Raw genomic sequence first — 14376 nt, 5'->3', positions numbered from 1 at the left:
TTGTTGGGGTTAAGAAGACTCGGTGTTCTGTTTGCTTCTTGAATTTGAGGCTTTAGTTCTTTCCACAGGCTTGGGAAGTTCTCATCTATTATTTGTTTGAGTATATTCTCCATTCCATTTTCTTTCTCTTCTCCCTCTGATATACCTATTATTCTTATGTTATTCTTTCTGATGGAGTCAGACAATTCCTGTAGGGCTTTCTCGTTTTTTATTATTTTTGAGTCTCTTTCTTCTTCTCTCTGTTGTGCCTCAAGTTGTTTGTCTTCTATTTCACTAATCCTATCTTCTATCTGGGCTGTTCTATTAGCTAAGCTTGTTATCTCGTTTTTCAGTTCGTGAATTGAGTTTTTCATTTCTGTTTGATTTGTTTTTATAGTTTCAATTTCCTTGGTGATATATTCTTTGTGATCGTTGAGTTGTTTTCTGATTTCCCTAAATTGCCTTTCTGTGTTTTCTTGTATATCTCTGAGTATTTTTAAGATTTCTATTTTAAATTCTCTGTCATTTGGCTCCAAGGCGTCCAGTATGTTAAATCTTTTCTCCATAGATCTTTCCACATCTATTTGTGTTACCTCTCTATCTTTTGTATCCATAATATTCGATTTCCTTTTTCTTATTGGCATCTGAAGGTGGTCTTGTTGATATTGTTAATTAGAATTAATAAGGAATAAAAAGGGGGGGGAAAAAAAAAGAAAAACACTCCACACTCAAAAAAAGTAATGATTTATTATTTTCCCCTTTTTCCTTTCTTCTCCTCCCCTCCTCTCACCTCTTTAGGTAAATATTGTGATGACCTGTGAATTATATTATGCTAAATGGAACAAAAACTGCCTATAACAGAGGGCCTGATTTGGGGTGAAGAGTTCAAGGGGCAAAAAAGGGAGTAGGGACCTACTAAATGCAAAAAACAAAAAACAAATAACAAAAAAAAAGGAGGATATCTTAGACAAGCATAAAATGATTTGCTTGTAAGTGATGGTCGACCAAGAGATATAGTGAGAGTGATAAGAGGGAAACTGAAAAAAGGAGAGAAAAAATAATATTTAAAGAAGAAAAAAATAAAAATAATAAGTAAAAATCTGTTGTATTAAGTGGAGTGAAGACTAAATACAATGGAGACTTTGGGTTGGGAGGAATGCTAGTGAGTTAAAAAGCAATGTAAAAAGTACCCAAAATGCCACAAAACGAAACAAACAATGGAAAACCAAAAACAAAAGCAGAAAATAAAAGAAAAAAAAAAAAAAGAACAAACAACAAAAACAAAAAAAAACTTGAGTCCCAAATTAAATAATTTGTTCATGATTGAGGATTAAATGAGAGGAAAAGTAAAAGGAGAAAAGAAGGAACGAATAGAAAGGAAAAAATAAGAAAAAGAGAGAAACGAAGGAAGAAAAAAAGGAAAGGGGAAAAAAACAAAAAAGAACAAAAAGAAATCAAAAGGGGAGCGAGTGAGAGTTAAGGGTTTTGGAGTGTAACCCTAAGGGAGAGTAAGGATGAAGAAAAGAAATAAAATGTAACACTCATGGGTAGTGTAGTTCAAGAAAAGGGTAGCATAAGATGGGCAGAGAATAAAAGGACCGAGATGGAGGAAATACAAATAAAGGCAATAAGAAAGAAGAGAGAAACAACAACAACAAAGATTTAGTGGAACAAGTTATAAAGTCTGTGGATTTTTCTTGATATTGAGAGGTTAACTTCTTCCTTTTTCTTTTCTCTCCCTCTTCCTGGTCGGTGACTCTGTACCCCAGGTTCTGCCCCTGTGTCACGCTTAGGTAGGGATTTGCAGTTGATGGGATTCTATGGCAATGTCATATAATTGGCTTTAGTCTCGCTGGTAGTCAAGGCTTGTTGGCATTTGTAGAGTCCAACAATGAGAGAGAGTTTGCTTTCCTGGAGTTTCTCCCCTAGTCTCCCCTTTCTTAAATAGCAGCCTGGTGATCCAGCTATGAGGCTACCACTGCTTCTGTCTGGGGAGTAAGAGGCTCAAAGATCTGGGAAATCCCCACTCTATCCTCACTCAGCCCAAGGCTCTGGGTAAGGCTCTGGCAGTCAGAGCCTCCAGCGTAATCAGGTGGGGCTGGGAGTCAATTGTTGTCAAGGTGACTGTTCAGCGCCTACCATTCAGTTGGACCACTGAACCCAGGCTTTCCACACTTTGTAGCCTATTTTGGCTGGAAAGAAGATGCACTATTCGCTGCTTGCTATATAGATCTTAATATCTGCCAAGTCCCTCTTGTTAGGTATATCCCTGAATATGGAGGCTCTGTCAATCAGATATTGCCCCCGCCCCTTTAGCGAAAGGCACTGAAAAATATTATGCCTCTTGTCTTGGATCACTGAACTGGGAGAGATCTTATCAATTAGAGCCCCGTGGGTGCGTAGATTTCGTGGGTTAAGCTAATTTCAGTGATTGGATCCGCAGCTGTGCTCCAGAGAGTATTTCAGGCTGCCTACGCGCCCCTCGCCCAACGCTTGATTGTTAGCTCGAATGGCTGGGTGAGGTGCCCCGTCCACGGAGAGAATCTCCTGACTAGGAAAGACAGGTTTGGCGCCCCTCCCAGACTATGGCACGGGGCCCGCGGCTTCTCAGAGCACAGCGGTGGTTGCCGGCACTCCCCGGGACGCGGGGGCTCGGCCCGCGCGGCTTCTCAGAGCACGCCGGTGGTTGCCGGCTCGGACGTGGGGGCTCAGGGCGCGCAGGCGCGGCTTCTCAGAGCACGCCGGTGGTTGCCGGCACTCCCCGGGACGTGGTGGCTCGGGGCGCACGCGCGGCTTCTCAGAGCACGCCGGTGGTTGCCGGCACTCCCCGGGACGCGGCTGGGGGGGGCGCGGCTTCCCAGAGCACTCCGGTGGTTGCCGGCACGGATGTGGCTGCTCGGGGCACAAGCGCGCGGCTTCTCAGAGCACGCCGGTGGTTGCCGGCACTCCCCGGGACGCGGCTGGGGGGAGGCGCGGCCTCTCAGAGCACGCCGGTGGTTGCCGGCACTCCCCGGGACTTGGCGGCTCGGGGCGTGCGCGCGGCTTCTCAGAACGCGGTTGGGGGGGGCGCGTGGCCTCTCAGAGCACGCCGTGGCTGTGGGCACTCCCCGGGACGCGGCTGGCGGGGGGCGTGGCTTCCTAGAGCACTCCGGTGGTTGCCGGCAGGGATGTGGCCGCTCTGGGGGCGCGCGCGCGGCTTCTCAGAGCACGCTGGTGGTTGCCGGCACTCCCCGGGACTCGGCGCGGCTCGGCGCGCGCGCGCGGCTTCTCAGAGCACGCCGGTGGCTGTGGGCACTCCCCGGGACGCGGCTGGGTGGGGGGGCGCGGCTTCTCAGAGCACGCCGGCGGCTGTGGGCACTCCCCGGGACGCGGCAAGTGGGGGGGGCGTGCGGCTTCTCAGAGCACGCTGGTGGTTGCCGGCACTCCCCGGGACGTGGCGCGGGCAGCTGCATGCGTGGGTTGACTCACCACAGGCGCATTCCCTCCTCAGCAACAGTCCTTTTGCTTTCAGTGTGTGTGTGTGGAACTCTAGGATGCTCCGAAGACAAATTTTTCTGTTTCTAGTTGACAAATTTGTTGAGATTTTGGGGAGATCTGTTGGACGCGCTGCTCACGGCGCCATCTTCGTGACGTCACCCTGTTTTTCTCTTTCTTATTAACATATTTACTTGATTCTCCATGGTTCCCTCAAAGCCTCCAATCCAAACTGGGTTTCACCATCTTATTTGGTATTCTTTTAGAATGTTGGTGAGCTCTCAAACACATTTTGATGAGCTAATTTTTCTTCCTTACTTCGGGCTGCAGGGTTTCTTCACAAATATTTTGCCTCTGACAATCTGAGAAATCCATTTCCTGGCAACTAAGATAGAAACCAATGGAAGGTGAGTGGTTCTATTACCATCACCATGTATTAATAGGGTTCTCTCATTTACTCTGTTTTGAAGGCTTCCTCCTTTAACATTCTGAATAAAATGATGATATCCTGTAGTAATCAGACAGATGGGCTGTAGAGCATGCCTGCCTGGATTTGAGCCCTGGTTTTGCCATTTATTAGCACTATGAACTCTTTGAGTCTGCATAATGGGAATAATAATGGCATTGATTTCATATTGCTGTTGTGAATGTTATGTGAGATAATGTCCAAAAGGTCCTTAGCATAGTGCTGGGCACACTGCAGTTGTTCAACAATGTCAGTTGAACTAATCATATGAAAAAAGAGATATGGTACTAGAATGAGAAGAAATAAAGTTTTGGGGGGGCTCCTTATATATGATAGAAATGCATTGGTGCTAGGAGATTGAGTATTCTGCCAGTGATCAAGGAGTTACTTGCACATGACATTGCACACTGACTACTTTTGTATATGGCACTTGCTATTGTAGTCTCCTGCTGCAGTTTAACACTGATGACAAGGGATGACTATAGCAATTTAGAGGGTGTGTAACCCTTAAAGAGTCAGTAAACTTCTATGAGCTTTGACCTTTGCTTCCTGTCAGCACTTGAAAGTGGCACTTAGAAAGTGTCAGAGTTTTTCTTTTTTCTTTTTTTTCTTTTTCCTGAATCTTACCTTGGATGCCCTTTGGTGTGTCTGATATTTCAGGCACTACCCTTTGAGACATTCGTTTCTCTCCTCCTATTTATCCCCTCCCTTTATAAATATGAACTGTGGATCCTAGCCTGTATCTAAATGAGCTCTCTCCTTGTTGAGAGTATATGAAGATCTGTTGACCGTCAGGGCCTTGACTCCATCTGTAGCCCACTGTGTTAAAGTCCACGCTGGATGTTTTGTTCTGTAGGTCCTTGCCCAGCTGTGAACTCTGCAGTTCAACCTTGGAAGCAGACAGTGAAGGGTTTGTGTAGTTCTAGATGGTGGGTTTGTCAGACTTTTTAGAGTAAATGGTAAAAATAAACATGTCATAATAATTTATGTGCAAGGATGTTTACTGAGGCATTATTTGCAATGCTGAAAAATTGAAAACAGGCTAAATGTTTATTAACCAGGGAATGGTTAAATAAATATGTCACATCAATAAGATGGAATACTAGGTAGACATTAAAATAAATGGCGCAGATTTGTATGTAGTTGTACACAAATCTTTCTATAATATTGGGTGAATAAAAGCTAATAGAAGAATGTTACATATAGTATGATTTTGTTCTTTTGTATACAAACATATATGTACATGCAAGATCAAAAGGGTCTATAAGTCTAATAATTAAACTAGAAATAGTAGTTACCCTAGAGAATTGGGGTTTGGGGGCATATGAATAATAAAATTTCTACTTTTGTTTAGTACACTTTCATAATGTTTGAATGACTCACAATGAGCATTAAATCTTATAATTAAAAAAATAAATCTTATCAAGAAAAAGCTGACACTTTATATCCATTAATTAGCAGTTACTTATTGATTTTTTTGAAATAAGAAATGAGAAAATATTTCACATCTATTCTTCCTCCCATCCATAATCTTGGAATCTGATAGTAAAAATGGATGCTGTAGGCCTGCAGTGACAGATTCAATTTGATACCCTATTATTTCAAATATTATGTCAAAATAATACAGCAGTGCAAAAACATGTTTAACACTTATCGGTAAAATGGCTAAATTCTAGTAAGGTAAAACTTTATTATGGTCTATTGAAACAATCCTTCTATAGGAGCCTGTCTCTCAAAACAGTCTTTGAGAAAAAGGGTCCCCCAACCCCTCTTTGTGCCCCTAGCACATAGCATGGTGCCAGGCATGTACTAGGGATTATTAAATATTCTAAGTGAGTAAGTATGAGATACAGTATTTACCTTCGAAAGTTTTAGAAAGGTTAACTAATTACTTCATACTGAACCTATTGGTAGAACGTATATATTATTATTTCAGATCATAAATCTGGGTTCCAGAAAGATTACTAAACTGGCCAAAGTTCAGAAAATGCGTTCTTATCAAAAGGAAGCTTGGGGATTCAGCAACCACTCAAACTAGGCAGCTTTACCTCTTGTGTAATTCAACATAGAGGACCCAAACCAGCACCAAGAAAATAAAGGAACCCAAAGGTATTCTATGCAGGGAAATAATATACAGTTCAGGTGTACTATGAACAAAGAGATAGAAAAACAAACAAACCAAAGTGCTCAGACATAACAAGCAAGGAATAAAAGAAAGAAAAATACTTGAGATTAACATTTTGCAACTAAATGATAAAAAAAATAGAGTGAGTGATCAAAACAGTTCTCTGGAGAGAGAAGATGGCAGTGGAGTAGGCGGATGCACAGACACCCAGCTCTCAACACCAAACTGGAATACAAATCAATTTAGAAAAAATCAGCATGAAAAACCAACACTGAACTGCAAGAACAGCTCTCAAAAACCAAGGAGCAAAGAGGAAGCCACAATAATCCTGGTAAGGAGTGCCTGAATCTCCTCTGCTTACAGGAAGGGAAGGAGGGGGGTGAGGCTGAGAGCCCAGAGAGGATTTCACAGAGGAAAAAGAGCAGAAACTACTGCTCACAGCCACTTACCTGGCGACCAGGGAGCAAGGTGGGTTGAAAAGACCAGCTTATCTCCCAAGTGGAAAAGACAGGGAGAGGGACAGACTGTGAGGGGCTAAGGTATGCAAGAAACAAAATAAAAAAGCTGACTCATTCGTGCTGGAGGCGGCCATAGCTGGGGAAGGGACTGAACCTTTCACAAAACAGAGCTGAATTGCTTCCGGATCAGAGATCTCCGGACATCTATCCAGCTCCAATCAGCGAAACAAGACACAGCTGAAAACAAGAAGTGGGGAGGAGGGGCAGTAACTCAGGTCTCCATGGAGATCTGAGATACACCTCCCCCTACTGAAGCTGAGAGAAAAAACCCTGCCCCCAGTGAGATTAGTTGGAGGAAGAGACCTTCAGCGTCTCAGGTTACACCCACAGCATTCCTGGATACAGTTTCAAGGAAGCCCCCTGCTGAGATCAGTTAACAAGACTATCACCTGTTAAGAAAACAAACAAATCAAGACTTCAAAGCTGCCCAAATCCAAAAGTGGATTACAAATAATAGCTGATACCAACCCACGAAGACCTAAAAATAACACAACTGAAAACTGGAGGCAGACAACACCAAGCCTAGACTCAATCAACTCTACAAATAAAAAAAAAAGAAGAAGATGAGAAAACAAAGGAGTGCAATCCAAATGAAACCACAAGAGACACTTTCGAGAGATGAACTGAGTGATATGGAAATAATCAAACTTCCAGATGCGGAGTTCAAAATAATGATTGTAAGGATGCTTAGGGATCTTAGGACAACAATGGAGGGGGAGTTTGAAAACCTAAATAAAGAAATAGCAAGTATAAAAAAGAATCAGTTGGAGACGACAAATACAATATCAGAAATAAAGACCACAATGGAAGGAATTAAAAACAGGATAGATAGAGCAGAGGATCGAATCAGCGAGTTAGAAGACAACTGGAATGAAGGCATGAAAGCAGAGAAGAAAAGAGAAAAAAGACTCAAAAAGTCAGAGGAAACTCTTAGAGAGCTCTGTGACAACATGAAGAGAAATAACATCCGCATCATAGGGGTTCCTGAAGAAGAAGAAAAAGAACAAGGGATAGAGACTTTGTTCAATCATATCATAGCTGAAAACTTCCCTAAATTAATGCAATAGAAACTCTCACAAATCCAAGAAGCACAGAGGACTCCATTAAAGAGAAACCCAAAGAAACCTACACCAAGACACATCATAATTAAAATACCAAAGCTAAGCGATAAAGAGAAAATATTAAAAGCTGCAAGAGAAAAAAAAGTTATCACCTACAAAGGAGCCCCCATAAGGATGACATCTGACTTCTCAACAGAAACACTTGAGGCCAGAAGGGAATGGCAAGAAATATTCAAAGTAATGCACAACAAGAACCTACAACCAAGACTACTTTATCCAGCAAGGCTATCGTTTAAAATTGAAGGAGAAATAAAAAGCTTCCCAGACAAAAAACAACTCAAGGAATTCATTACAACCAAACCAATGCTGCAGGAAATATTAAGGGGCCTGGTGCAAACAGATAAAGTGGGAAAAGAATACAGAAAAAAAAAAGAAAAAGGAATACACCTTTAAAGAAGAAAATGGCAATAAACAACTACATATCAATAATAACCTTAAATGTAAATGGATTAAATGATCCAATCAAAAGACATAGGGTAGCTGCGTGGATAAGAAAACAGGACCCATACATATGTTGTCTACAAGAGACACACCTTAGAACAAAAGACACACACAGATTGAAGGTAAAAGGATGGAAAAAAATGTTTCATGCAAACGGAAATGAAAAAAAAGCTGGGGTAGCAATACTTATATCAGACAAATTGGACTTTAAAACAAAGGATATAGTAAGAGATAAAGAAGGCCACTACATAATGATAAAGGGAGTAATCCAACAGGAAGATATAACTATTATAAATATCTATGCACCTAATATAGGAGCACCCAAATATATAAAACAGACTTTGATGGATTTAAAGGGCGAGATCAACAGCAATACTATAATAGTAGGGGATTTCAATACCCCACTAACATCACTAGATAGATCCTCAAGAAAGAAAATTAACAAAGAAACAGCAGACTTATTGGAAACACTAGATCAACTCGATTTAATAGATATCTTCAGAACCTTTCACCCTAAAGCAGCAGAATATACATTCTTTTCAAGTGCTCATGGTACATTCTCTAGGATAGACCACATGTTAGGGCACAAAAGTGCTCTCAACAAATTTAAGAAGACTGAAATCATATCAAGCACTTTCTCCGATCACAACGGCATGAAACTAGAAATGAATCACAGCAGAAAAGCTCAAAAATTCTCAAACACATGGAAACTAAATAGCAGGGTGTTAAATAATGAATGGATTAAGAATGAGATCAAAAAAGAAATTCCTAGAAACGAATGACAATGAGCATACAACAACTCAAAATTTATGGGACACAGCGAAAGCAGTGCTGAGAGGGAAGTTCATAGCACTACAGGCACTCTTTCAGAAGCTAGAAAAAGCTCAAATAAACAACTTAACCCTGCATCTAAAAGAATTAGAAAAAGAACAGCAAGTAAAGCCCAAATGTAGTAGAAGGAAGGAAATAATAAAGATCAGAGCAGAAATAAATGACATAGAGGCTAAAGAAACAATTCAGAGGATCAATGAAACTAGGAGCTGGTTCTTTGAAAAGGTAAACAAGATTGATGCACCTTTAAGTAGACTCACCAAGAAAAAGAGAGAGAGGACTCAAATAAATAAAATTAGAAATGAGAGAGGAGAAATAACAACTGACACAACAGAAATACAAAATATTGTAAGAAAATACTATGAAGAACTGTATGCCAAAAAACTAGACAACCTAGATGAAATGGACAAATTCCTTGAAACGTACAATCTTCCAAAAATCAATCTGGAAGAATCAGAAAACTTAAACAGACCAATTACACCAAAGGAGATCGAAACAGTTATCAAAAAACTCCCAACAAAGAAAAGTCCGGGGCCCGATGGCTTCACAACGGAATTCTACCAAATATTCAAAGAAGAACTAACTCCTATCCTTCTCAAACTATTTCAAAAAATTCAAGAGGAAGGAAGACTTCCAAGCTCCTTTTATGAGGCGAGCATAATTCTGATTCCAAAACCAGGCAAAGACCACACAAAGAAAGAAAATTATAGGCCAATATCTCTGATGAATATAGATGCTAAAATCCTCAACAAAATATTAGCAAACCGGATCCAACAATATATGGAAAAAATCATACACCATGATCAAGTGGGATTTATTCTGGGGAGGCAAGGCTGGTACAATATTCGTAAATCAATCAATGTGATTCATCACATAAACAAAAAGAAGGAGAAAAACCATATGATAATTTCAATAGATGCAGAAAAAGCATTTGATAAAATCCAGCACCCATTCATGATCAAAACTCTCAGCAAAGTGGGAATACAGGGAACATACCTCAACATGATAAAAGCCATCTATGAGAAACCCACAGCCAACATCATACTCAATGGGCAAAAATTAAAAGCAATACCCTTAAGATCAGGAACAAGACAGGGGTGCCCCCTTTCACCACTCTTATTTAACATAGTCCTGGAAGTCCTAGCCACAGCAATCAGACAAGAAGAAGAAATAAAAGGCATTCAAGTTGGAAAAGAAGAAGTAAAACTATCATTATTTGCAGATGATATGATATTGTATATAGAAAACCCTAAAGTCTCAGTCAAAAAACTACTGGACCTGATAAATAAATTCAGCAAAGTGGCAGGATATAAAATCAATACTCAGAAATCAGAAGCATTTTTATACACCAACAATGAACAGTCAGAAAGAGAAATTAAGGAAACAATCCCCTTCACAATTACAACCAAAAAAATAAAGTACCTAGGAGTAAACTTAACCAAGGAGACTAAAGACTTGTACTCGGAAAATTACAAAACATTGATAAAAGAAATCAAGGAAGATACTAACAAGTGGAAGCTTATACCGTGCTCATGGTTAGGAAGAATAAACATCATTAAAATGTCTATATTACCCAAAGCAATTTATAAATTCAATGCAATACCAATTAAAATACCAATGACATACTTCAAAGATATAGAACACATATTCCAAAAATTTATATGGAACCAAAAAAGGACACGAATAGCCTCAGCAATCTTAAAAAAGAAGAATAAAGTGGGAGGTATCACACTTCCTGATATCAAGTTATACTACAAGGCCATTGTACTCAAAACAGCCTGGTACTGGCATAAGAACAGGCATATAGATCAATGGAATAGAACAGAGAACCCAGAAATAAACCCACAGTTCTATGGACAACTGATATTTGACAAAGGAGGTAAGGAAATACAATGGAGTAAAGACAGCCTCTTTAACAAATGGTGTTGGGAAAATTGGACAGCTACCTGCAAAAAAATGAAACTAGATCACCAGCTTACACCACTCACAAAAATAAACTCAAAATGGATAAAAGACTTGAATGTAGGCCGTGAAACCATAAGCATCTTATAAGAAAACATAGGCAGTAAGCTCTCCGACATCTCTCGGAGCAATATATTTGCTGATTTATCTCCACGGGGAAGTGAAATAAAAGACAGGATAAACAAATGGGACTATATCAAACTAAAAAGCTTTTGCACAGCTAAAGACAACAAGAACAGAATAAAAAGACAAACTACACAATGGGAGAACATATTTGACAATATGTCTGATAAGGGGTTAATAACCAAAATTTATAAAGAACTTGTAAAACTCAACACCAGGAAGACAAACAACCCAATCCAAAAATGGGCAAAAGAGATGAATAGACACTTCTCCAAAGAGGACATACAGATGGCCAATAGGCATATGAAAAAATGCTCAACATCACTAATCATTAGAGAAATGCAAATTAAAACCACAATGAGATATCACCTTACACCAGTCAGAATGGCGCTTATCAACAAAACAACACAGAATAAGTGCTGGCGAAGATGTGGAGAAAAGGGGACCCTCCTGCACTGCTGGTGGGAATGCAGACTGGTGCAGCCACTGTGGAAAACAGTATGGAGATTCCTCAAAAAACTGAAAATCGAACTGCCTTTTGACCCAGCTATCCCACTTTTAGGAATATACCCCAAGGACACCATAGAACGGCTCGAAAAGGAGAAATGCACCCGCATGTTTGTGGCAGCATTGTTCACAATAGCGAAGATCTGGAAACAGCCCAAGTGTCCGTCAGAGGACGAGTGGATTAAAAAACTTTGGTACATATATACTATGGAATACTACTCAGCCATAAGAAATGATGACATCGGATCATTTACAATAACATGGATGGACCTTGATAACATTATACGGAGTGAAATAAGTAAATCAGAAAAAAAACTGAGATGAATCCATACATAGAAGGGACATAAAAATGAGACTCAGAGACATGAACAAGAATGTGATGGCAACAGGGGCGGGGGGGGGGGGTTGGGGGAGGGGGGAGGGGGTGAAGAAGGAGAGAGGGGTTAGGGGAGGGGAAGGGCACAAAGAAAACCAGATAGAAGGTGACAGAAGAAAATTTAACTTTGGGGGAGGGGTATACAGCACAATCAAATGTCAAAATAATCTAGAGATATTTTCTCTCAACATATGTACCCTGATTTATCAATGTCACTGCATTAAATTTAATAAAAAAATATTAATATTAAAAAAAAAATAAAGTGAGTTGAATATAAGAGCAAAGAAGCAACACACAAGAGCAACATAAAGGGAAAAATTATATAGGAAAAGAGGGAGGGGAGAAGACTCACATTGCTTTCTGAGAAGCAGAAAGGTATTACGGAGTACAATGTCAAAGCTAGATTCGCACTGCATGAACTCACTGGAAATTCTTACCCCAGTGTTATGTAGTGCTACACTGAGCGTGGCATTTGCCCAGAGATTCCAGGTCTCTGAGATATGGTTTTGTATCCATGTCACATCTGTGCATTTCTTGTCAAAATTCTCCATAGGCTAGTGAAGAATGAGAGCTAAATACAAATAACTGTAATATTGCTCATTACATTAAAAAGGCATTTCAGCTCAACATTGAAAACCAAGGAAAACTATGTTGACAAGTTTTTAAAGAAAGAACATCTGTAAAATTAGGAAATTTGGCTGCCTTGAAGAAAAAGGGTAAAAATTAACTTTCTGCAAATTCCTGTGGAACCAAGCCGAGAATTGTGTCCTTTGTGGACACATCACAAAATTAATTCCTTCATAAGCAATCTTGAAATCCTTATTGAGAAAGAAATAAATCCTAATCACTGTAAAAGAGGAAATAAATGTGGGAAGTAGTAAGTTTGGGGGTAATTACCGCTTTTTCATATTAGAAGATTTCAAGATTATCCAGATGTTTGTACAGTTCCCCAGAGAAAAATGAAGGCCATTTCCTGCCAGAGTGGAATGAATTATAGTGTATATGTAACATTTATTCTGTCATTAAAAAAAAATACCCCACGAGTTTATTCAATAACAATGAAATGTTGTTAATTCTTGGAAGGTACAAAAAACCACCTGGGGCCATTTGTAGTTAATTCATTTCACACGGAAGACTCCATTCAGCTTACCTGACTTCTCTGTAATGAATGTCCTTTTGTGCCTCACTGGGCAAATTTATCTCGATGGGATATCTGTTCACCTAAACCAATCAGTCTACATGAACCACGTACAGGTTGGAGCCGGACATTTAGAACATTGGTAGAATCAAAAGGACAATAGTGTGACATACACAAAATGAAACTCAAAATTTCCCCAGAGAAGTCCTATTCTTTAAGAACTTTACAAAATAACTTTACTGGTTTTAGCACACTGCTTCCAACAATGTATATGGAACAGATTTAAAGACCAATACATCAGTGAGGTGATAATTAGAGAAAAAAATCATTCTACATTTTGAGGCAGGGTCAGTTCTTGGAAAGCCTTGTATGAGTAAGGACTGGAATCTAAATAGAAGTATTCAACTAAAGAAACATGAGCCTCATATTTCTAGAGAAAGAATGAAATTCTCCCAGATTTATCACAATTGTGATTTTTACAAAATGAATAACACTAAACATTTTTTAGCTTCCTTGATATGGTTTTGAAAATCCAGTCTCATCATTTACATAGTCTGGTTTATACATTATAGTAAAAATAGAAAAGGTAATATTATAACAGAGATAATGTTAAAAATCAATGTAAATATGTCAAATCAGTCCTAGGAAAGTGACTACTAGCCTATCTCAGTGAGCCCCTGGTCTGAGACCCTGTGTGCAGGTTGTTTCCTTCCATTATTACGTGAAGGCTCCCACAGATAGTGACATTTTCTGAAATTTGTTGTATGATGCCTTGTACACAATAGTGCTTGACAACTTTGCATTGAAAGAGTGATGACTAGAGAAGCCTAGCGGATATAAGGGGAGTGGCTTCAGTGTGGGGGGAGTATGCCAGGGAGTGTGGGTAACAGTGTGGACCATGTAACAATGGCACCACTTAATTTCTTTTTTAAAAATTATTGATTGATTTTAGAGAGAGGGAAGGAGAAAGAAAGAGAGAGAGAGAGAGAGAGAGAGAGAGAGAGAGTGATTTGCCATTCACTTATGCATTCATTGGTTGGTTTTGTGTGTGTCCTGACAGGTGTTTGAACCTGCAACCCTGGTGTATAGGGATGATGCTCTAACCAACTGACCAGGGCCATTTGTTAAGTTCTTACTATGAGTGAGGACTGTTTTTTTTCCTTCTGCCTAAATCATTACAATATGTAGTGCTTGATTTAATTGCTGTAAGAGTGCTGTGGAATAAGTATACCATCTTTAAAGATGAGGCAAGAAGGAAATGGGTTGCCTTGACATGCCAGGACCGGTCTCCCCAAGGTGAAGGCCCAGGCTGTTT

This window comes from Saccopteryx bilineata, chromosome 1, assembly GCF_036850765.1.
Source record: "Saccopteryx bilineata isolate mSacBil1 chromosome 1, mSacBil1_pri_phased_curated, whole genome shotgun sequence".
NCBI lineage: Eukaryota > Metazoa > Chordata > Mammalia > Chiroptera > Emballonuridae > Saccopteryx > Saccopteryx bilineata.
Note: the sequence above shows the minus strand (reverse complement) of the source record.